At 47.0% G+C, this 24,815-nt stretch overlaps 3 pseudogenes; all 3 read right to left on the bottom strand.

Annotated features, from left to right (window-relative positions):
• Window positions 1–16,513: 16,513 nt before the first annotated feature.
• Window positions 16,514–16,872, bottom strand: LOC146811900 (large ribosomal subunit protein eL33 pseudogene; annotated as a pseudogene).
• A 3,212-nt stretch (window positions 16,873–20,084) lies between these two features.
• Window positions 20,085–20,558, bottom strand: LOC146811899 (large ribosomal subunit protein eL33 pseudogene; annotated as a pseudogene).
• A 3,097-nt stretch (window positions 20,559–23,655) lies between these two features.
• LOC146811898 (large ribosomal subunit protein eL33 pseudogene) lies at window positions 23,656–24,133 on the bottom strand (annotated as a pseudogene).
• Between the last annotated feature and the right edge of the window lie 682 nt (window positions 24,134–24,815).

Here is a 24,815-nt window from a genome sequence, read left to right as displayed (position 1 = left end):
TTGTGCTTCAGATGTTTATTCTGTGCAAAATGTCGTCATGACTCGTTTCGGGCTCTACAGCCCTTGATCACATGTGGGTAAAAAGATTCTTCTGTTTTTTAGTTTGTTGTATGGATTTCTGTTTTGTGGCTTATTTTGAATCCTATATTCATTCGCTCTCTCTCTCTCTCTCTCTCTCTCTCTCTCTCTCTCTCTATATATATATATATATATATATATATATATATATATATATATATATATATATATATATATATATTACTCCATTCCGTCACCTCCAGGATTTATTTCTCCAGACACGGACACAACAATAAGGGCTTGCAATTATTTTATTGCTCCGTCGCCAATACTCGTTTCGGCTCGTCCGAGCCTTGTTCACTTGACATGGCAAGTTCATTTTGATTCCATTTTTAAAGTGACAGGTGAGTTGGGAAATGTATCGAGTGACAGTAAAAACCATAGACATAGAAGAGTAAAATGTATGTATAAATATATATATATGTCTGTGTGTGTGTATGTGCTTTGATTTATACAACTTATTGTCCTCTCTCTTTGAATTAGATGGTAATTGATCCAGCATCTGCCACCACTTTATACTAAAGCTGAAGAGGGAAAATATCAGGTAGGTACCAATTAACGGTTCATATGCTAAGTAGAGTGATGAATATGGTACATAAGGCATACACTGACACCTATACTCTTTTGTTTCTACACAGGAATCATAGGAAGGTCTTGAAGTCTACTCTTCATCCCTATGCATGTCGTGGACGTGTTTTCTTTTGTCCTTCCTTTGTTTTCCAATCCTCCCCAATTTCACCATATTTTGCTTTGACATTGTTGGGCATTTTGGTGGGTGAGGGAAGTTTGGACCTTACTTCAGGTCTTGCATCTCGCCCCTGCAGAAACTCCAGGTGAGGCTTTAAGAACGAGAAGCCCACATTTACTTTCCTCCCTGCCGAGATGGAAGAGTACCAAATAAGCTTGCCAGATTTAGCCCATATGATTGGGAATCTGTAAAAGGAAAGGCAAGCCCTTACACACTGGGTGGACACTTTGCAGCAAAGCTCCATTCCTACTGCAGCAGCAGGGGTCAACACAGGGGGCACTGGCAGTGTTTTCTCCCCTGCTTCTACTTTTAAGTGTCACTCCACCAGTATTTCATATAACCACTCCTTCTGCTATACCTCTATCCCCTCCTGAAAGATTTATGGGAGATCGGTCTGAACTTGCTACATTCATAAACCAGTGCCAATTGCATTTCAAGTGTAAGGCTTCATGCTTTCCTACCGAACAAGCTAAGGTGTTTTTTGTTTTATCGTGTCTGGGTGGAACTGCTGCCACAAGTTTCATACCATTAGTAGAGCGTGATGACCCTTTGCTGTATAATTTGCAGATTTTAAGGATGAGCAAGCCAGATTGTTCGTTAGGCATTCTTTCATGCAGTCGGTTGATACAGAGCTTATAAATCTAAAGCAAGGTACTAAAGACTTAGGGGGTCATTACGATAGCAGACGGAAGTGCATCCGCAATGGTGGCAGTGGCGGAAAACGTACATTTTTCCGCTCCTGATGCGGTCATTGCGACCGCCATATTACGATGGGCTAACATAGGCCATTTGCGACCGCTGCGGTGTTTCAGGTTCCGCATGTTTTTTCACTACGCAAGTGTGGCGGACGGAACCAATAGAGCAAGAACTGCACGCGGAATAACGTCCCGTCCACCAACCAGATTACAATGTATTAAACAGCCAATCCCACCGCAGAGGAAAAACCACCTCATCGCTGATGGGGGAAGCACAACTACGGGGAGGAAAAGTCGAAAGCAAAACACCCGCACACGACCAGAGCCGCCATGGATCCTGCTCTACAGGCGTTTCCGCTGCTCTACCTGATGCATCACCAGCAGATAAGACACCGCCGCGCTCTACAGCAAAGGTACGTCCAAAACATCTCCACGCATGCAACCCCGGTACAACAACAACTCACAGCAAGCGTGCAGGCAGAGCCTGCTCTACGATGTTTGGGGAAACATGCGAAATGCAATGTGTGAGGCCCCCTCAATTTACATTAGTTACATCTTCAGGGCCCCGAAGGCTGCCCTGTGCTGACTCCTTCTGGCACGCTGCTCCCCTCTACCCCTCTTACAAGCACCACTCACACATCTACGATCGGGATCAAGGTGGCAGATTTGATTGGGGACTGGGAGTGTATACACTGCAGACTGTAAAGTGAGGAAGGTGCATGCCCAGGGTGGGTAGCAGTGTCGCAGCAAACAGCTACACACTTTTGCTATCACCTACTGCTACACAACCCAGGCAAACATCCATGCTGGAACAAGACAAGAGGACTGTGCTGGCAATCCGTTTGTACTGTACCTCAGCAACCATGACTGAAATCAAGTAGGTTCAAATAGCACATATCACCTACTGAAACAGTGCTGATGGCACCAATGCTTCTAGATACAAATCATTTGCACACAGTACAGTGTCACACCATGGAGTGGTGGGGAGGGTGGAACATGTGCATGGCATGCATTGGCACATGTTTTGACTACAGTGGTGTATACACGAGAATTGTACAGGTGAGGAGTGTACAGAGCAAAAAGCCATAGTGGGGTATCTCACATTGTGTACGCCAAAATGGTATGACTGTGACTGCTATGAATCAGACCAACACGTATTGGAGCCCATAAAGTGGAAAATGACAGCAATGCATGTGAAAACTCACATATCATGTTTGTATCCCAGAGACATGCAGCACAGTGAGAACAAAGGTAAGCAAGAGCTAGGCCGGATCCCAAGACACACAACACAGACATTGCAGTGATGTGGATAAGATGTAGGTGTACCCTAGGCCTGCAAGGTTACAATGACACACTGCACACTGCTCCGGCAATAACCCCAACATGTCCACAAACACTCTACAAGGTGTCTGATCATGGAAACGAACAGGCACACATCAACTGGATCATACATGTGTGAAAGGGCAATGCTCAAGGGCACATACACATGAACACCACTGCTAATGACAGGGCACTCACACTGTCTGATGACTCCAGTAAGCACATGTACACCCATCCATTCGACTATGAAGCCATACCTACCCAAGATGACAACACACCTACACTGGTGTGTAAACATCAAAATAGATCATACAGCTATGTTATACCCTGTCCACCCCTCAAGTCATCATGTAAATTGGAATAGATTCTCATGATGGAGATCGAACAAATCTGACATGTGTGAATAAGTAGAGCTTATCCAACATAATGAACAGAACCAGAGTTGACCATTACAGACAAGCATCCCCCCATCAAAAGTTTACATCCGTTGCCGGAACCTCAGGTAACACCTGCAATATCAACTTAAGTACATGCCAATGCGAAAGTGTGAATTCAGAGCATAGAACAGATGAACACATACACATACATTGTACAGCATCATTAGTAAGGCTTGCAACAACACTCCGAATATAAATATATTTATTAAAACATAAACTCAGTATCAGCATGTGAAGTGCAAAACATTAAGAGCAACGGCCAGTCAAAAGTCCAAATATGTGTGCTTTGAAATTCCACACAGATGATTGAAACACAGTCCACAGCCATGGAAAGTTGGAAACATCACCAGGATAGGGCCAGCAAATATGCAGCTCAGGCACCGCTCAGGGAGGAGTGAGGTGGGAAGAGGGACTCTGTTTCAAATTTGTGGGGAACTGGAACTGGGTGGGGGATGACTTTCTGGGGTAGTCGGAGGACTGGACCTGGGAGGGGGAGAACTGGTTGAGATAGAGGGATCCCTGGATGTGGGAGCCTGAGGGCTGGCTGGACCAGGTGGAGTCGTCGCAAGGGGAGGTGGTGAAATGCACTAGGGAGGCTCAGTGGCTGATGTTGCATTTGGAGGGCTAGGCCTCACTTGTTTGGGGATACGATAGCCCCCAAGTGTTTTGGGCCAAGGGATAGGTGAGGTGGCCACAACAGCGTCCTTCTTCCCAGAAAGTGGAGCAGATGCTGGGAAAAACATTCAGATCTGGTTGTACGCTTGGGGGTGGGTGGGCTTCTACCCTGCCTACCCTGTTTTGGAGCTACAACTACCTCACTGCTTCTCTGTCCATCCTTCCTAGGGGGTGGGTTGGTGGGAGTGGAAGTCCTGGGCACAACAGGTCTCTGAACAGGGGGGGGCATTAGTGGCACACAACAGGCCCACGGAAGCCAGGGCACCTTCTGTGCTTATTCAGGATCAGCTCTGGATCCTGGAGGGCAATTGGAGGGTGAGGAATGTGAGGTCTGCAATATGGATGCATGTTTTTTGTACTTCTGCTTCTCTGTGTCCTGTGATGTTTTTTTGGTGGGGCTGGCATGTGTGCTCCTTATATGTGTGCCTTGGGGATAATATCTTGTGTCCTTGTCGCTTGGATTCCTGTTGCCATGTGCTGCGTGGGGATGACTTGGTGCCTGAGTGTACTGGTGAGTGTGTTCGCTGGTCAGGTGGGGTCACTGGCAGGGTGGTTGCGGAAGGGACAGCATCCGGACTGTGAGCCTGTGATTACAGAATGGCTGCCGTCAGTGTGGAGGCCAAAGACTGGACAGTCCTGTGCAGGCCACCAACGTCAGAATGGATGCCCTACATGAACGCCACAACCTGTGACAACTAGTTGACATTATCCTCGAGGGCATTCAGTAGCAAAGTCTGCCCCACAGACACTTGACGCAAGATGTCTATGGCCTCCACACTGAGGGCAGCAGGGGACACAGGGACTGGGGTAGCGGTACCTGGGGGAAAAGATACCCTACCCTTTTTAGGGCAGCGGACACAGATAACATTTGGGGGAGCATCAGGGAGGGTGGACACAGGACAGGGTGTGGCGGACAATGAAGCAGAGGTCCATCCTCCTTTGCCTGACAACACCGAAGAGTCACCGCAGGAGAGTGATGAAGTGGAGGTAGGCGTTTCTGGAACGGACTCCTCAAGGGCACTCCTGTCCCTCTCCGCTGAGCTGATCCCCTCAGTGTCGCTGTACTCCTGGGGAGCAGTGGTGCGATTAGCTTCACCAGCGGTTTTGTGCCCCTCTCCTTCTCTGTCCTCTGTAGAATCTGTAGTAGCCAGAGACACTGTTCAGTGAAGTGACCGGACTAAAAACATGTTAGGCAATACTAACTGAAAAGCTTGAACTCAAGGCACATATTTGACTCTTCATGTACTGTCTGCATGAGTCAATATATTTCTATGATCAGCTGATGCATGTTAATATGCTTATTGGATTGTCATGCTCCATGTTGCCTTCATACTGCCAAATTTCTAGGCATGTGTTGGCATCCCAACATCACATCCTATTGTCTGTAGGCACTTCTACATGCCTTCAGCTAGGAGAGCTACACATCAGAATTCACTGTGTTTGTCACACTGGAAGTTTGAGGTGCTATAACCACACACATAGTAAGTTAAAGGAAACTATTGTTAAGTGACATGACATCCTTACATCCACTTATTTATGTCTTGCAAACAAACTACTCTCGAACATTGTTAAGCAATCTGTAGATGTATCAATTAAATGGAAATGCACAACAGCAATCTAGAAAATCACCCTGATTGATGCCAGTGACTGACACGTATGCAGATGTTACCTGGCCTCATGATACTACAGACATGATACATTCAAAGAATATCTCCACTCACCACTGAGTCAACTGAGTGGCTATTACACCAGACCAGAGACAACTCATAGGTTACTACCTTGCTCTGGCCTAGGATTAGTGCAGTCCATCATGGGCAACATCACACTTTGTACAATACACACCCCCAACTTGCTGCTGCTGGGTCCTCAGGCGTCCATCCAGCTCTGGCTGTGTCACTGCCAGGATGCAGGTCAATAGTGGGGTAATGCTGCGGCACGCCAACCAGCCAGTCTGAGGAACCAGGCCCAGTGTCATTTCTGGGACGCTTTTGCTAAGGCATCTGATGCCATCCCACCCCTTGTGGCAGTGGTGTGTCAATGGTTAGAGACCCCTCGGGCCCACACCTTCCAGGCGATGGCCCTCCATATTGTCTTCTGCTGATGGACCTTGAGCTGTAGGTATGGGAGACAAGAGGAGACATTTTTAACACTTTCTAGTGGTGCATTGTGTGTCAGTGCATAGTGCATGCACATGAGCGAGTCCACACTTATTGACACCAAAAGAAGGATGGCATGTCCACTGTACATTTATCAGATGCGAGAGGTAATTTCACACTAATCTAGACAGTAACAGGCGCTGTACTCTTGTGCATACTGGGCTCATCTCCATAGTATCCCTGTAGAATGAGCACACCCCATAATCACTAACCACTGCCCAATCAACACTTACCATCTCACTATTGTACAGATGTACACATAATGAACTCCTAGAGGAAATGGCACAGGGAATGTGTGTCCAAAAAGAGATTTCATGGAGTTATCATTGTAACTGTACTACAGATAAACCACATTCTGGATAAATCGTCATTGCATGCACTTAGGGCTCAGGGGGAACAAGGCTTAAAACCATGCACTTGCACTTGTTTGCCTACACAGACTCCAACACGTATATATCATCCTTTTTGAGATTCACATGTGTGATGTTTCACACCTATGGAGCTGCAACATTGACCAGTGTGTCATCCTCCCCACATACTCAAGTGCATCAAGTAGTACGTGAAGTATGTAAAATGCAGACAACAAAATCATAAATTGCCACTATTGGCTTGCAGTCTGAGGCACAGAGCACTGTACAGTGACATGTTGTGAGCCTTGGACCACCCTAAGTTAGTTTTGCATTCACTTACTAGTACCTCGGGAGCACCATAGAGCCGGCCGTACTGTCAAAGGACCTCATCCACGAGGACCTCCAGCTCCTCTGTGGTGAAGGGACGGGCCCTCAGGTTCTCAGTACGAGCCATGACTGGTCCCAGAGATGAGGTACAGGATCAGTACGTGGTGAATAATGGCAGGCAGCAGTGTCTCTAGGCAAGTGACATGTGTGGACATTTCACAGGCATATCTATAGTGCCCTAGGCTCGGTCCAGTGTTGCTCTGCTGATTGCATTTGCCAGCCTGATTCGCATCATTCAATTGTGCCCAATGCCAGGCCTTGCAGTGGCGGAGCACTCTTATCGCGAGTTTCAAAAATGTTAGCCGCTAGCAGTTCCCATTGGCTGATACTTATTCCTCATAGGCGGTGACGCACCTCGGAAGTCTGGAAGCGGCGACCGCAATCCTGCATCATTCAGTTGGGGCCAATGCGTGTTACCACTGTGGATGCCAGCTATTGCGCCTGTAAACACATTTCGCATTTCCATTTTCTCTTTGCTAATTGCATCACTCATCCCAACACAATTGCCTAAAGTGAATTGTTCACCCTGTCAAGGTATCATAGAGTGTGAGCTTTGAGTTAAGTCTTCACACACATATGCCCAAAAAAAGGAGAGTGAAATTGCATTCTTCATAATGTCTTGTGGCCAGCATGGAATGAAATTAGTTAAGGAGTCGAAAAGGACAAAGGCTTTTCGCACTGCATTAATGTTGTGTATTGGAACATTAAACCTGTGAACACTGTTTGAATATCACTTGCTATTTGACTGTCAAATTCTTGGCCATGGGTTGTCTTATGAAGGGCCAGTGATGCTGGCTGATATTTTGAGGTGTCTATTGTACGGAAATCAGACATACTTGTCAGCTCTAGCACTTTCAACACACATACTGCTGTGGCATGCTGTGTGCCTACCTGCCCTTGCCTGCATATGTTTTCACACACATCAGAGGAGTGCACATGTGTTACAAACAAACATCGCTTTGTCCGACATAATTGGTAATTTTCAGCCATGTGTGCATGTATACACAATCCATGTGTATTGGTTTACTATTTTGGTGAACATGGCAATATCTATCACGCAAAATACTCACACAGTCACGATGTACTGACCCCATAGTGTTCATATTTGTCTGTCCACTGTGCTGCCCATTCATGCATCGTTGTACAGGAGACACTCACTGGCCTCATTTCGAAAAGTTGTTGTGTATTGTGGGACTGAAGCTTGAGGTCGTGCAATGACAGCAGATACATCCAACACAGCATTGATGCTGTTAACCACATGTGCTGTGCCATACACCCCAAGGGCTTCTCACACTATGATTTAGCAGTGCACCACATGTCGTACACATTGACTTGTTTTGATGTTGTAGTAGTTAGTATGTCGAGTGAGTGAAGGAAATCATCATCTGTATGCATGTCACTTGTGCATTTCATGTCTTCAAGAGTCAAGTCTATGTTGTGGTGTGTGAGTCTTTGGTTAAGCTATTTCACACATCTCATCTTTTTCTCATCTTTTGCATGTGTACCCTGCCAGATTACGTAGGAGAAGACCACCTATCTATCACCCTGTCCGAGTCCTGACAATGATGGAGGACATTGAAATCATTAAGAAATTCCGTGTGGATCACCTCACACTGCGAGAGCTATGTGCTCAGTTGGAGCCCCACTTGAAGCCGAACAGAACATATCCGGCTGCATTGTCTGTTACAGTCAAAGAAATCGCTACACTGCATTACTTTGCCACTGGGTCTTTCCAGTACACCGTGGCCAGTGCCGGTGCGATGTCACAGCCTATGTTCAGCATGGAATTGCGTGATGTCCTGTCTGCATTTATGACATACAAGGACAACTACATACACTTCCCAAGGCGCAATGAATTGGCAGCTGTGAAGGGGCATTTTTATGAACTTGGACGCATCCCACATGTTGTGGGAGCCATTGATAGATCCCACATTGGCCTAACTCCACCACAGGCACGTGAACTCATCTATTGGAGCCGCAATATTATCACTCCATTAATGTGCAAGTGGTATGCCACAGCGGATCAGATCATTTAACATGTGTGTGCAAAGTATCCAGGTTCTGCACATGACTCTTACATTTTGTGGAACAGCAGCATACCACAATTGATGCCAAATCTTCACCCAGATCGTGCCTGGCTTCTTGGTGAGTGGGATATGTCAATGAGTGTGATGTATATTTGACATGCTGCTCTCCTCGCATATTACTTTTCCATTGTTTGCCTGCGTTTCTCACAACTAGGTGGCTCAGGGTATCCCAATCGTTCGTGGTTGCTGACCCCACTGTGGAATCCAACTACACCTGGGGAAGTCCACTTCAATGATGCCCATGGTAGGACACGTTGTGTGGTGGAGCTTACTTTTGGACTACTAAAGTCTAGATTCAGGTCTCTGGAAAAGACTGGTGGTGCACTTCTATACTCACCCCAGAAGTTGTGTCAGATAGTCGTCGCCTGCTGCATGCTACACAACCTGGCCTTGCGCAAAGAGATCCCACTGATTCAGGACGATGATGAACAGCAGCAACCCCCCGCTGCAAACCCACACATGCCCAGTGACGACGATAGTGGTGAGGAAGAAGGTCTTGACCTGAGTGAACAAGTAATGACCAACTACTTCCATTGAGTGTATGTTAGCATTGATCAACTATGACTGTGTCTGTTCGCTTTGCTGTTGTCTACCAAACTTGCAGGGTTGTTGCAGGGATTCTGTCCACATACAGAACGATGCACAGGATTATAGGACTTGGGCAGGCTGGGACTGAGTCATCCTACCACCTCAGTACCCATAAGCACAGGACCAAATATCTATAGTGCCTTATTAGCTCTCCAACTCATTGACAGTGAAACAAGCGCTTATACACCACATAACACAACACTGTCAGATCTATCAGGAATCGTGGTAACAAGACACACCATGTTGCCCTCACTCTTATACTTCTCCATAATAATATCAGTTGAAGACCACAAATGTTTGAAAATGTTTATTTCAACTAATGTGTCCTAATGTGCAGTATACGTGCCAAAACAAGCAGATTAATGTATCATACATAAACTGTCAGCATAGAAACATGTCCAGATGTCCAGATTGCTAAAAGAAGTCTTATTATGTATCCCAAGAGCTCTTGGGGCTTTGTCAGCAGGCCCCCATTCCTCAGCCTATAGATGGGGAAATGTACTCTACTCCAGGACAGCGCAGAGAACAAGCTCTGCAGACAGCTTGCATGTGAAAGACATAAACGAAGCTACTTGCAAAGCAACAAAGGCATGTATTTATGTGCGCTAAAGCTGCATAATGGAACCCGGGCTCATTCTAGGCGACAATGTTTACAATTGGAATATAAAAGCCTCCCCTTGCTCAGGTCTGTGGTACCAAGCAAAACAGACTGCAAAGGTAAGCAGAGTCAAAGCGAATGCAGATAGGGCCAAGGTTTGAAAAAATCTGATTGTATTTCAGAAGGAGGCAAGAAAAGGTAAAACAATATTGATTTAGTTCCAAACATTTGCGTCTGCTGGTAAGTAGTTACGAATGCAAGAAAGCACTCGCAGCTTCGCAGGCAATCAGTTTCAATAGACGATCTGAATCAGCTTCAGCAAACAGGACCGCCATCCAATTCAGTAGTATGAAGGAACAGATGTGCTCCTCGCACCCCGTGGATGAAAGGAGCATTTCAGGGCAAGCGGGAAGAGGTTTGATGTAGGCATGGCACAGGAGACGTTGCACAAACGCACATGCACAGCTGGCAGCCCGTCGGCCACGTTGTAAGGCATCCCATAAACGCCTATCACCAGAACAGTCGTGGTCGTGGTTCAACAAAGGACTCACCCACAGGTCATAATCCAGATCAGAAAAAGAAGTGTTTGAAAGGCAGACATCCATGGCCCATTCATAGCGGCATCTGCAACAGTAGAACACAGGATGCACGCAGGTGAAATAGGCATAGTGGAAGGTTAGCCTATAACTGATGCGAAGCACAGTCAATGGCAAAGATCCGAAATTAAGCTGTATTTGTTCACGGGTACAGTTGCAACTGACCGGGGTAGGGCTGGTCCACAGGACGGGCAGCCATTGTGTAAGAGCAATAGGAGAACCAGCATTCTGCAGAACAGCCAAAGGAGTGATGCTAAACTGCCAAATGCTCTTGAAATATTGTATGAATGACCCCTGGTAGTACTCCTAAAATAGTCTGAAACGAAGTAACAAGGCCATAGCCCCCAAGTTAAATTATATGTGCAAGGCCTTCAGTATCAGAAGCTTTCAATATTTGGTATAACAGTTCCCCCAAATGAAGTAGGAGAGTGTGTTTAGCTGTGACTGAATCACGCAGGACGTTCAAGCCACCTGCAAATTGAAGGTGCTGATGTGAGAGCACCTTCTTGTAGAAACAAAAGCGCTTTCAGCCTGCTTAACTCTTTGAAGTCTGCTTTCATAGTGGGAATGTGAGGCCACAAATAACTATCTACATTCACATATGGGGGAGTGAAAAGTACATTGCTACAGCAAGTAAAATGTTGTGAAACTTTTATTATATACGGGACAGCCTGCCCGTAAACCACTGTGGTTTGGGTTATTCAGGATTAGATGACTTCCGGAAAAAAGGAGATTTAGCGTGGAACTGTTGGCAGGGACTGGTCTTCATTTTTAAAAACATGCAAAAATCCACAATGATACATTACAAGCCCCGTGTGACTGTACTTGACTTAGTGAATGCGACAATGTCCCCAAAGGACATTTAACAGGATGTGTTTGGATGCTGGCTCTTGTTGGCAACTGCTAAGGGTTATATTGTGCAGTGCTGTGTGAGTTTTTACTACTCACGTCATGTCCATGTTGATGGTAGTAGGGGGATGGGAGGACACTGCTTTACCTCCCAGCACAGTTCACCCCTTAGCATCCTGGTAAATGCACTTAAGTTTAAAAGCTTAAGTGAAATGTAGCTGAAGTATTTCACCAAAGTTGGACAGGGAGAGGTTCAGAGACCTGAGAGGATTGTGGCAGCTTTCTCAGCAAACACAGATTTTAAGTTTCTTAGCTCTACAGATGAAGGATGATATCCACAAACTCATGTGACTAGAGATTTACAGCACTAACCTGCAACAACCTTGGGGAAACACTTCGCCACAAACTCAAGTAAGCATTTAACCCCTTGTGTGCCCATGACGTGCTGGACACGTCATGGAGCACAGTCGCGCTGTGCCCATGACAAGTCCAGCACGTCATGAGGCATTCCCTGGGGAATCCCTCTGGTGCCCGCACCAGAGGGAATCCCTTTAATTAAAAATAGCCTCGGGAGCTGGGGAAGAGCTTCCCCAGCTCCCAAGGCCCCCCCCCCTTTCAGTGTAATGACGATCGGCGCGCACGTCGGGCCGACGTCATTACACTGAAAGTGAAACTGAAATGAGCCAAGAGGCTCATTTCAGTTTCACTTTGTACGTGCTCAGGGGGCTATCTCAGCCCCCTGAGCACGTAGAAAGACGGGAAAGGTATCGTTGGAAAGGGGAGAATCTCCCCTTTCCAATGGTACCCCTCCCCAGTGGATCCCTGCTTGGGGATCGCCACAGAAGGGCAATCCACAAGCAGGGATCCATCCACTAGACACCAGGGAGGGGGGAGCGGCCCCTTGGGCAAGGGCCTTTGCTCCCTCCAAATAATTGTGGCATTATTTAGTCTTTTTGCCCCCCCTGGGGGGCAGATGGGGGCAGTAGCAAAAAGACCACTAGACACCAGGGAATTGTAAAAAAAAAACATAGGGGTGGGGGCTGCCCAAAACGGGCAGGCCCATGCTCCCACCCCGCCCCCCAATTATCACAGTCTTTCTGCCCCCCTGGGGGGCAGATGGGGCATTGGCCACTAATCTGCTCCTTCGGGGGGGGCAAAAAGCCCACTATACACCAGGGATTTGTTTTCAGTTCTTTTTTAGGGTGGGGGCTGCCCGAAACGGGCACACCAATGCCCCCACCCGCCACCATTTCCGCCTTTATGCCCTGCCTCGGTAGCAGATGGGGCATTGGCCCCCAATCTGCCCCTCGGGGGGGCAAAAAGACCACTAGACACCAGGGAATTTAAAAATAAATAAAAATAGGGGTGAGGGATGCCCAAAACGGGCTGGCCCATGCCCCCACCCCACCCCCCAATTATTACAGTCTTTCTGCCCCCCCGGGGGGCACATGGGGGTATCGGCCCCTAATCTGCCCCTCCGGGGGGGGGGGGGCAGAAGGCCCACTAAACACCAGGGATTTTTTTTGCGCAATTGTGTTTAGGGTGTGGGGTGCCCGAAACGGGCCCGCCAATGCCACCACCCTCCCCCCCACAAAAATGACAGTCTTTCTGCCCCCCAGGAGGCAGATGGGAGCTGTAGCCCCCAATCTGGCCCCCCCTGAATGCAGAATGCCCACTAGAAACCATGTTTTTTTTTGTTTTATTAGTGTAAGGGTAGGGGCTCCCCAAAATGGCATGACAATACCCCACCCCACCCCAAGAGAAATTCCAGTCTTTCTGCCCCCCGGGAGGGCAGATGGTGGCAGTGGCCCCTGATCTGCCCCCTGGGGGGGGGGGGCAGAAAGCCCACTAGGCGCCAGCGAGTACGCAGGCTTTTTTTATGCGTGGGGGCTGCCCAAAATGGTCATACCAATGCCTCCACCCCCACAAAAAATAGCCACAGTCTTTCTGCCCCTTTAGGGGCATATCAGGATGAAACCCCCTTCCCCGATTCCCCCCCAGGGCGGCAGAAAGGCCACTGGGCTCCGGATTTCTTTTAGCAATGTGCAAACCTGTGGATTTTGGGCCCTAGCGCAGTTGGCACGTAGGCAAACCTAGCAAACCTCTACATTCTTTAAAACTAGACACCGAGGAGAATCCTGGATGGGGTGACTTCACTGGCTCTCACCAGGTTCTGTTACCCAGAATCCATTGCAAACCTAAAAATGTGTCCAAAATAACACATTTTCCTCACATTTCTGTGGTGGAAAGTTCTGGAATCTGCGTGGGTCCACAAAATTCCACCCACCCTGCGTTCCCCAAAGTCTTCAGAGAAAAATGGTACCTCACTTGCGTGTGAAGGCCTAGTGCCCGCGTCAGGCAAGGGCCCAAAACCTATTGAGGAGACGTCAAAATTACCTATCACAAAACAACCTGGTTTTGCAAAGGGGGTCCTATGAGTTTTTGGCCCCGGGCTTGGCGGCCACCTAGGGAAACCTACCAAACCCACACATTTCTGAAAACTACACACCCAGGGGATTCCAGGGAGGTATGGCTTGCGTGGATCCCCCAACGTTTCCTTACCCAGAATGCCCTGCAAACCTCAAATTTAGCTTTAAAAATCACCTTTTTCACACATTTTTGTGTGGGAAAGTTGTGGCATCAGCAGGCTGACACAAATTTCCTTCCACCCAGCATTCCCCCGGGTCTCCCGATAAAAACGGTGCCTCACTCGTGTGGGAGGCCCAAGTACCCGCGACAGGCAAGGGCCCAAAACGTATTGAGGCGACATGAAAATTGCCTGGTTTCAGTGGGAATCCATCGGAAGATCTTTCGGAGCATGCGTAAGATGTTGAAACATGATGATGCGATGGCGTTGACTTGTCTGGTCATAGAGAGGGAGGAGTCCAGGATGAAGCCCAGTTTGCGTGCTTGGTCCGTTGGTTTGGGTGCGCTGCCCAGGGCAGGGGGCCACCAGGAGTCGTCCCAGGCAGAGGATGATGATCCAAGGATGAGGACTTCCGTCTTGACTGAGTTCAGTTTCAGGCGGCTGTTCATCATCCACTCGGCTACGTCTTTCATCCCTTCGTGTAGGTTGGTTCTGGCGGTGGCTGGGTCGTTGGTGAGGGAGAGGATCAGCTGGGTGTCGTCGGCGTAGGAGATGATGTTGAGGTTGTGTTGGCGTGCGATAACACTTGCAGGGAAAAACCCAGATGCTTTCATTTGCAGCCCGTTTTTCCCATTGTCCCAAAATAAACCTACATTTTGCTGTATTTTGGCTCATTTCTGTGACCCCTCCAGGGGAATCCACAAACCCTGAGTACCTTCAGAATCCCCATGATGTTGGAAGAAAAGGACGCAAATTTGGCGTGGATACCTTATGTGGTCAAAAAGTTACAGGGGCCTCAGCGCGCACTACCCCAAATAGCCAAAAAAGGGCGTGGCACAGGAGGGGGAAAAGGCCTGGCAGCGAAGGGGTTAAACTGAAGGGCATTTACCAGGATTCTGAGTGTTTAACTGTGCAAGGAGGTGCAAGCTTTCATCCCCCTTCTGTCCATGTTGATGTTGTTGGCCAGTGTGATCGGGAATGCTTCTTGTACAGTGTTGCCTGGTGCTGTGCTTTTGCTGTCATGCCATTATATGTCAACTCAATGTTATTTTCTTGTGTCGTTCTAGGTTGCTCTGCTTTCTCAATGGATTGTCGCATTCTAATCTTGTGATACATTGCAAAGTGAGTTACATACAAATTACTATGATGAACATGATACTGACACAAAGGCATAGTGGTGTGAATTGTGTTTATTTAGACATGAGTGACAGGTGAGGGATGAAGTTGAAAATACTGGTACATGGATACTTAGGGTAGAACACACATCGGTGGAATTCCACAGTGTAACAGAACACTCCTATCATTGTGGCAATGTGGGATCGGATCTACAACAAAGTCAATTCTCTCTGCCACACTTGTGACATCAACGGTGGCTTCTAGAACTGGTTTTGCCTGGTGCTTAGCCGCGTGATCCTCCTGTGGTCTTTCTCGGACGTCCCCTCTGCCGTTTGGCAGGGGGGAACCTGCTGCATGCTCAGAGGTGTCTGAGGAGTCTGTGTCTTCTGCCTCACCCTTCCCTGTGGCTGCTGCTGAGGTGTTATGAGTATCATCAGGCTGGCCACTGGGTTCAGGTGTCGCTATTTGAGCAGCATGGATGTCCCTCAGAACACCCACTAGCTGGCCCATCTACTCCACAAGTTGTCCCAAACGTGTGTCCATGGACCTTTGCAGCAGGTGGAGTTCCTGCAGTTCTTCCACAACCTGGCCCATCTGCCTCTGGTTTTGTTCGTATGCACCAAGGACTGTGTTCACATTGGCCAGGGCCTCAGTCTCAGTGTCCTCCTGTGACTGTCCCTCAGTTTCCCTACCACCTGCCCCGCAGACACGGACCTGTGGCGTTGCCTGTCGGCGCCCCAGCACACTGTCCACAGCACCCCCAGGCTGCCTGGTGGTATTGGTGGCAACTGCCACAGGGACAGTGTTGGAGGCAGCGGTGATGATGGTGGAATTGGCTGCCACACAGGTCATTGTTGCAGGGGTCAGCGTTGTTGCTGCTGTTGTGGGAGTCGTGGTGATGGTGGTGGTGGGGACAGTGTGGCCCTGAGACTGAGCTTGCCCAGCCACGCCTGAGGGGCCAGGTTGGTCCTCCTCGTCTGAGAAACAGAGAGAATCAGCATTCGAGAGGTCACCTTCCGGGGGTGGGGGGGGTGACTGGCTCAGCTCGCTAATCAAAGTGCCACCAGGTGTTGATAGCGAATCACTTGTTGAACAGAGGTTATATTGTCATCATATTCAGTGCACAGCACAACTCTGATGTTCATGTTTTGCACATTTAATTTGAGGTGACCTGTCTTTTTTGGCATTGACGTTACTTGGCATTCGCAACAATTTGTCAGCAGTCGGAAATGATGTGATCAGCAATTCAGATCCTTGAAGGATACAGAATCACTCTGATCCTGTGCCCCATGGCCTTGGCGGGAAGGTTGCTGCAGAACTTGGCACGGACCATGCCGCTGTTACCATGGGCGCGAGTTACCTTACCCCAGATCACAGGAGTTTTGTTGGGTTTGCCACCAGGAGTTATGGTGTTATTCTTGGCTTTGTACACGTGTGCGCATCGCTTGATCAAGTAGAAGTCTGTCTCATCTCTTGCATAAACCCCCTCGATTTTCAGAAGGGCAGTGTGCTCCCTCTGGTTTCGGAGACCACTTTGTAGCCAGCAAAAATGGCCTTACTCCACAATCTTCCAGACATTCTGTAACTTTATAGTCCAGCTGTTGACAGCCCTCTGCAAACATAACATAGAAGTCTTTGCAGATCCTCGGCAGGGTCCAACTTCTCATCCACTCAATATCCCCGCCATCCTGCGCTCCCCAAACCCGGCTGCAGAATTTCTGGATCCCCGGGGAACCCACTAAATCACAACACTTAAAAAGTCCAATATTTGAAGCATTAGAAATGCGGTGCACATGTTCTCCAAAGTGTTGTGGGAGGTTAGTACGTAGTTGCGACTGGATTTCAGAAGGAGACTTGCAACTTGAAGACCAAACCTCTCCCTTGCAGGTATCAAAAAAACTTCTTTCTGAAATAATAAGGTTTTCAGTCTGCTCAGACTTTCAAAATTCACATTTAAGATAGAAATTGAAGGCAAAATCACCCCTTCTTTAGCTCTACGGACAGGAGGAAAAAGCACATTTGTACAACAGGTCACGACTCTGGAAACCGTTATCACATAGGGCACTCCTGGGCTCTTCCCACGGCAACCTTGGTCATTCAACATCAAATAACTTCCATTGGAAAGTAATCTAAATGCAGGATGAATTACAGCAGCTAAGGAACCCTTCAGATAACAAGGTAAATTTGCAATGGACTCAGTACATGCACCGTGAAGTGTAAACTCCCTGCAAACTAATGAATGGCCACAATTGTTCTTGCAGTCAGTACCACTAAATAAAACCTTGTTTGCATCATTTCTACACCTGTATTCAAAAGGTAAGACCTATGTCCCATTTACAAAACTCTCCCCTAACACTTCATACATGACAACTTGATAGTGTTTTTTTAAACAGGACGTAAAGTGGAATGTTGAAATTGGTAGAGATGTGAATCCATAAATTATGCAATGGCTGACGGTGTTTCTGCCACAGTGAATGGTAATTTCTCTAGATGCTCAATCAATTTTTAACATTGTGTATGTTGTGTCCTTTTTTGCCATCATTTTCTGTCCTTTTGTCAAATTATATGGATGGAATACGTCGCTTGTGTGTAATTTACGCGATCATTGTGCAAAGTCTGTAAAGTCCAGCTTAATAGCACGATGGATCCAAGCTGATTCTGTCCACTTTGTAAGAGGGACATCACTCTATATTCTGTCAATTGCTGGCAACACAATGTTAATCAGAGAATACATTTGAGTGGATAAAGTAGTAATACCATTATCGAATACTGCAATACCCTTTTCTAAATTAACTCTGTCAATTTCACGTATCAGCTCAGCAGCTTCCTGCTGTGAAACACAGTTCATTCTATATTGCATTCAAAAAGCGTTTTTGACGTGGCTTTCTAGGAACTTCAAAACATCCTCTAAATCCATGTCATCAGAAAGGAGAAGCACGTCTAACGTGGAATGTTTTAGCCATTCAAGGTGCAATTTGCAGACCCAGTATGTTGTTAGTACTCCTGAGTGTTGCGTCTGCATGTAACATGTGTCCGGTCTGTTTATTCTATCCCCCTTTGTGTTGTTCATGAAACGTGCATGACAACAATGAAGAATAGCATGTTCCATTCCTGAGCATGTTTCAAGTTTTTCTTCTGTGTAAGGGGTAAATTGCAGCCAGTTTTCAAAATGTGCGAATATGGGAATGTTTGGTGTTTTCATGTCCTTTATCTTGTTCAGGCAGAGGCAGGATGTTTGCTTTACAGTTTTGTTCAGAAAAAGCATTTGTTGTGGTATTGGACATGCTCTAAACAATGCCTCGTTGCCTTGAACTTGCTAGTTTTTCACACCCCCAAATTGATTTTAAATCAACATTGTCTTTCCAAAAGGAAAACCCTTGTATTGACAACTGGGAAATAAAGCAGGCCGAATAGATCAATTTTGTTTCAGTTGGCATATTTCTCTTTGCTGGGAAAGGAAAAAGTTTATAATAATATGACTATGAGTCCACAGGGTTGTGGCCGGAAAAATATGTAAACTTCTGAGCAAAGGTTTTGGAGCTACCCACTGGTGGCGTAGGACAATGTTCCCATTGTGTGTAATTAAATACCGCACAAATTACTATGATGAACATGATACTGACACAAAGGCATAGTGGTGTGAATTGTGTTTATTTAGACATGAGTGACAGGTGAGGGATGAAGTTGAAAATACTGGTACATGGATACTTAGGGTAGAACACACATCGGTGGAATTCCACAGTGTAACAGAACACTCCTATCATTGTGGGATCGGATATACAACAAAGTCAATTCCCTGTGCCACACTTGTGACATCAACGGTGGCTTCTAGAACTGGTTTTGCCTGGTGCTTAGCCGCGTGATCCTCCTGTGGTCTTTCTCGGACGTCCCCTCTGCCGTTTGGCAGGGGGGAACCTGCTGCATGCTCAGAGGTGTCTGAGGAGTCTGTGTCTTCTGCCTCACCCTTCCCTGTGGCTGCTGCTGAGGTGTTATGAGTATCATCAGGCTGGCCACTGGGTTCAGGTGTCGCTATTTGAGCAGCATGGATGTCCCTCAGAACACCCACTAGCTGGCCCATCTACTCCACAAGTTGTCCCAAACGTGTGTCCATGGACCTTTGCAGCAGGTGGAGTTCCTGCAGTTCTTCCACAACCTGGCCCATCTGCCTCTGGTTTTGTTCGTATGCACCAAGGACTGTGTTCACATTGGCCAGGGCCTCAGTCTCAGTGTTCTCCTGTGACTGTCCCTCAGTTTCCCTACCACCTGCCCCGCAGACACGGACCTGTGGCGTTGCCTGTCGGCGCCCCAGCACACTGTCCACAGCACCCCCAGGCTGCCTGGTGGTATTGGTGGCAACTGCCACAGGGACAGTGTTGGAGGCAGCGGTGATGATGGTGGAATTGGCTGCCACACAGGTCATTGTTGCAGGGGTCAGCGTTGTTGCTGCTGTTGTGGGAGTCGTGGTGATGATGGTGGTGGGGACAGTGTGGCCCTGAGACTGAGCTTGCCCAGCCACGCCTGAGGGGCCAGGTTGGTCCTCCTCGTCTGAGAAACAGAGAGAATCAGCATTCGAGAGGTCACCTTCCGGGGGTGGGGGGGGGGGTGACTGGCTCAGCTCGTTAATCAAAGTGCCACCAGGTGTTGATAGCGAATCACTTGTTGAACAGAGGTTATATTGTCATCATATTCAGTGCACAGCACAACTCTGATGTTCATGTTTTGCACATTTAATTTGAGGTGACCTGTCTTTTTTGGCATTGACGTTACTTGGCATTCGCAACAATTTGTCAGCAGTCGGAAATGATGTGATCAGCAATTCAGATTCTTGAAGGATACAGAATCACTCTGATCCTGTGCCCCATGGCCTTGGCGGGAAGGTTGCTGCAGAACTTGGCACGGACCATGCCGCTGTTACCATGGGCGCGAGTTACCTTACCCCAGATCACAGGAGTTTTGTTGGGTTTGCCACCAGGAGTTATGGTGTTATTCTTGGCTTTGTACACGTATGCGCATCGCTTGATCAAGTAGAAGTCTGTCTCATCTCTTGCATAAACCCCCTCGATTTTCAGAAGGGCAGTGTGCTCCCTCTGGTTTCGGAGACCACTTTGTAGCCAGCAAAAATGGCCTTACTCCACAATCTTCCAGACATTCTGTAACTTTATAGTCCAGCTGTTGACAGCCCTCTGCAAACATAACATAGAAGTCTTTGCAGATCCTCGGCAGGGTCCCACTTCTCATCCACTCAATATCCCCGCCATCCTGCGCTCCCCAAACCCGGCTGCAGAATTTCTGGATCCCCGGGGAACCCACTAAATCACAACACTTAAAAAGTCCAATATTTGAAGCATTAGAAATGCTGTGCACATGTTCTCCAAAGTTTTGTGGGAGGTTAGTACGTAGTTGCGACTGGATTTCAGAAGGAGACTTGCAACTTGAAGACCAAACCTCTCCCTTGCAGGTATCAAAAAAACTTCTTTCTGAAATAATAAGGTTTTCAGTCTGCTCAGACTTTCAAAATTCACATTTAAGATAGAAATTGAAGGCAAAATCACCCCTTCTTTAGCTCTACGGACAGGAGGAAAAAGCACATTTGTACAACAGGTCACGACTCTGGAAACCGTTATCACATAGGGCACTCCTGGGCTCTTCCCACGGCAACCTTGGTCATTCAACATCAAATAACTTCCATTGGAAAGTAATCTAAATGCAGGATGAATTACAGCAGCTAAGGAACCCTTCAGATAACAAGGTAAATTTGCAATGGACTCAGTACATGCACCGTGAAGTGTAAACTCCCTGCAAACTAATGAATGGCCACAATTGTTCTTGCAGTCAGTACCACTAAATAAAACCTTGTTTGCATCATTTCTACACCTGTATTCAAAAGGTAAGACCTATGTCCCATTTACAAAACTCTCCCCTAACACTTCATACATGACAACTTGATAGTGTTTTTTTAAACAGGACGTAAAGTGGAATGTTGAAATTGGTAGAGATGTGAATCCATAAATTATGCAATGGCTGACGGTGTTTCTGCCACAGTGAATGGTAATTTCTCTAGATGCTCAATCAATTTTTAACATTGTGTATGTTGTGTCCTTTTTTGCCATCATTTTCTGTCCTTTTGTCAAATTATATGGATGGAATACGTCGCTTGTGTGTAATTTACGCGATCATTGTGCAAAGTCTGTAAAGTCCAGCTTAATAGCACGATGGATCCAAGCTGATTCTGTCCACTTTGTAAGAGGGACATCACTCTATATTCTGTCAATTGCTGGCAACACAATGTTACTCAGAGAATACATTTGAGTGGATAAAGTAGTAATACCATTATCGAATACTGCAATACCCTTTTCTAAATTAACTCTGTCAATTTCACGTATCAGCTCAGCAGCTTCCTGCTGTGAAACACAGTTCATTCTATATTGCATTCAAAAAGCGTTTTTGACGTGGCTTTCTAGGAACTTCAAAACATCCTCTAAATCCATGTCATCAGAAAGGAGAAGCACGTCTAACGTGGAATGTTTTAGCCATTCAAGGTGAAATTTGCAGACCCAGTATGTTGTTAGTACTCCTGAGTGTTGCGTCTGCATGTAACATGTGTCCGGTCTGTTTATTCTATCCCCCTTTGTGTTGTTCATGAAACGTGCATGACAACAATGAAGAATAGCATGTTCCATTCCTGAGCATGTTTCAAGTTTTTCTTCTGTGTAAGGGGTAAATTGCAGCCAGTTTTCAAAATGTGCGAATATGGGAATGTTTGATGTTTTCATGTCCTTTATCTTGTTCAGGCAGAGGCAGGATGTTTGCTTTACAGTTTTGTTCAGAAAAAGCATTTGTTGTGGTATTGGACATGCTCTAAACAATGCCTCGTTGCCTTGAACTTGCTAGTTTTTCACACCCCCAAATTGATTTTAAATCAACATTGTCTTTCCAAAAGGAAAACCCTTGTATTGACAACTGGGAAATAAAGCAGGCCGAATAGATCAATTTTGTTTCAGTTGGCATATTTCTCTTTGCTGGGAAAGGAAAAAGTTTATAATAATATGACTATGAGTCCACAGGGTTGTGGCCGGAAAAATATGTAAACTTCTGAGCAAAGGTTTTGGAGCTACCCACTGGTGGCGTAGGACAATGTTCCCATTGTGTGTAATTAAATACCGCACAAATTACTATGATGAACATGATACTGACACAAAGGCATAGTGGTGTGAATTGTGTTTATTTAGACATGAGTGACAGGTGAGGGATGAAGTTGAAAATACTGGTACATGGATACTTAGGGTAGAACACACATCGGTGGAATTCCACAGTGTAACAGAACACTCCTATCATTGTGGGATCGGATATACAACAAAGTCAATTCCCTGTGCCACACTTGTGACATCAACGGTGGCTTCTAGAACTGGTTTTGCCTGGTGCTTAGCCGCGTGATCCTCCTGTGGTCTTTCTCGGACGTCCCCTCTGCCGTTTGGCAGGGGGGAACCTGCTGCATGCTCAGAGGTGTCTGAGGAGTCTGTGTCTTCTGCCTCACCCTTCCCTGTGGCTGCTGCTGAGGTGTTATGAGTATCATCAGGCTGGCCACTGGGTTCAGGTGTCGCTATTTGAGCAGCATGGATGTCCCTCAGAACACCCACTAGCTGGCCCATCTACTCCACAAGTTGTCCCAAACGTGTGTCCATGGACCTTTGCAGCAGGTGGAGTTCCTGCAGTTCTTCCACAACCTGGCCCATCTGCCTCTGGTTTTGTTCGTATGCACCAAGGACTGTGTTCACATTGGCCAGGGCCTCAGTCTCAGTGTTCTCCTGTGACTGTCCCTCAGTTTCCCTACCACCTGCCCCGCAGACACGGACCTGTGGCGTTGCCTGTCGGCGCCCCAGCACACTGTCCACAGCACCCCCAGGCTGCCTGGTGGTATTGGTGGCAACTGCCACAGGGACAGTGTTGGAGGCAGCGGTGATGATGGTGGAATTGGCTGCCACACAGGTCATTGTTGCAGGGGTCAGCGTTGTTGCTGCTGTTGTGGGAGTCGTGGTGATGATGGTGGTGGGGACAGTGTGGCCCTGAGACTGAGCTTGCCCAGCCACGCCTGAGGGGCCAGGTTGGTCCTCCTCGTCTGAGAAACAGAGAGAATCAGCATTCGAGAGGTCACCTTCCGGGGGTGGGGGGGGGGGTGACTGGCTCAGCTCGTTAATCAAAGTGCCACCAGGTGTTGATAGCGAATCACTTGTTGAACAGAGGTTATATTGTCATCATATTCAGTGCACAGCACAACTCTGATGTTCATGTTTTGCACATTTAATTTGAGGTGACCTGTCTTTTTTGGCATTGACGTTACTTGGCATTCGCAACAATTTGTCAGCAGTCGGAAATGATGTGATCAGCAATTCAGATCCTTGAAGGATACAGAATCACTCTGATCCTGTGCCCCATGGCCTTGGCGGGAAGGTTGCTGCAGAACTTGGCACGGACCATGCCGCTGTTACCATGGGCGCGAGTTACCTTACCCCAGATCACAGGAGTTTTGTTGGGTTTGCCACCAGGAGTTATGGTGTTATTCTTGGCTTTGTACACGTATGCGCATCGCTTGATCAAGTAGAAGTCTGTCTCATCTCTTGCATAAACCCCCTCGATTTTCAGAAGGGCAGTGTGCTCCCTCTGGTTTCGGAGACCACTTTGTAGCCAGCAAAAATGGCCTTACTCCACAATCTTCCAGACATTCTGTAACTTTATAGTCCAGCTGTTGACAGCCCTCTGCAAACATAACATAGAAGTCTTTGCAGATCCTCGGCAGGGTCCCACTTCTCATCCACTCAATATCCCCGCCATCCTGCGCTCCCCAAACCCGGCTGCAGAATTTCTGGATCCCCGGGGAACCCACTAAATCACAACACTTAAAAAGTCCAATATTTGAAGCATTAGAAATGCGGTGCACATGTTCTCCAAAGTGTTGTGGGAGGTTAGTACGTAGTTGCGACTGGATTTCAGAAGGAGACTTGCAACTTGAAGACCAAACCTCTCCCTTGCAGGTATCAAAAAAACTTCTTTCTGAAATAATAAGGTTTTCAGTCTGCTCAGACTTTCAAAATTCACATTTAAGATAGAAATTGAAGGCAAAATCACCCCTTCTTTAGCTCTACGGACAGGAGGAAAAAGCACATTTGTACAACAGGTCACGACTCTGGAAACCGTTATCACATAGGGCACTCCTGGGCTCTTCCCACGGCAACCTTGGTCATTCAACATCAAATAACTTCCATTGGAAAGTAATCTAAATGCAGGATGAATTACAGCAGCTAAGGAACCCTTCAGATAACAAGGTAAATTTGCAATGGACTCAGTACATGCACCGTGAAGTGTAAACTCCCTGCAAACTAATGAATGGCCACAATTGTTCTTGCAGTCAGTACCACTAAATAAAACCTTGTTTGCATCATTTCTACACCTGTATTCAAAAGGTAAGACCTATGTCCCATTTACAAAACTCTCCCCTAACACTTCATACATGACAACTTGATAGTGTTTTTTTAAACAGGACGTAAAGTGGA

Source organism: Triturus cristatus, chromosome 7 (genome assembly GCF_964204655.1).
Source record: "Triturus cristatus chromosome 7, aTriCri1.1, whole genome shotgun sequence".
Classification (NCBI taxonomy): domain Eukaryota; kingdom Metazoa; phylum Chordata; class Amphibia; order Caudata; family Salamandridae; genus Triturus; species Triturus cristatus.
This window is presented reverse-complemented; position numbering and strand designations above follow the sequence as displayed.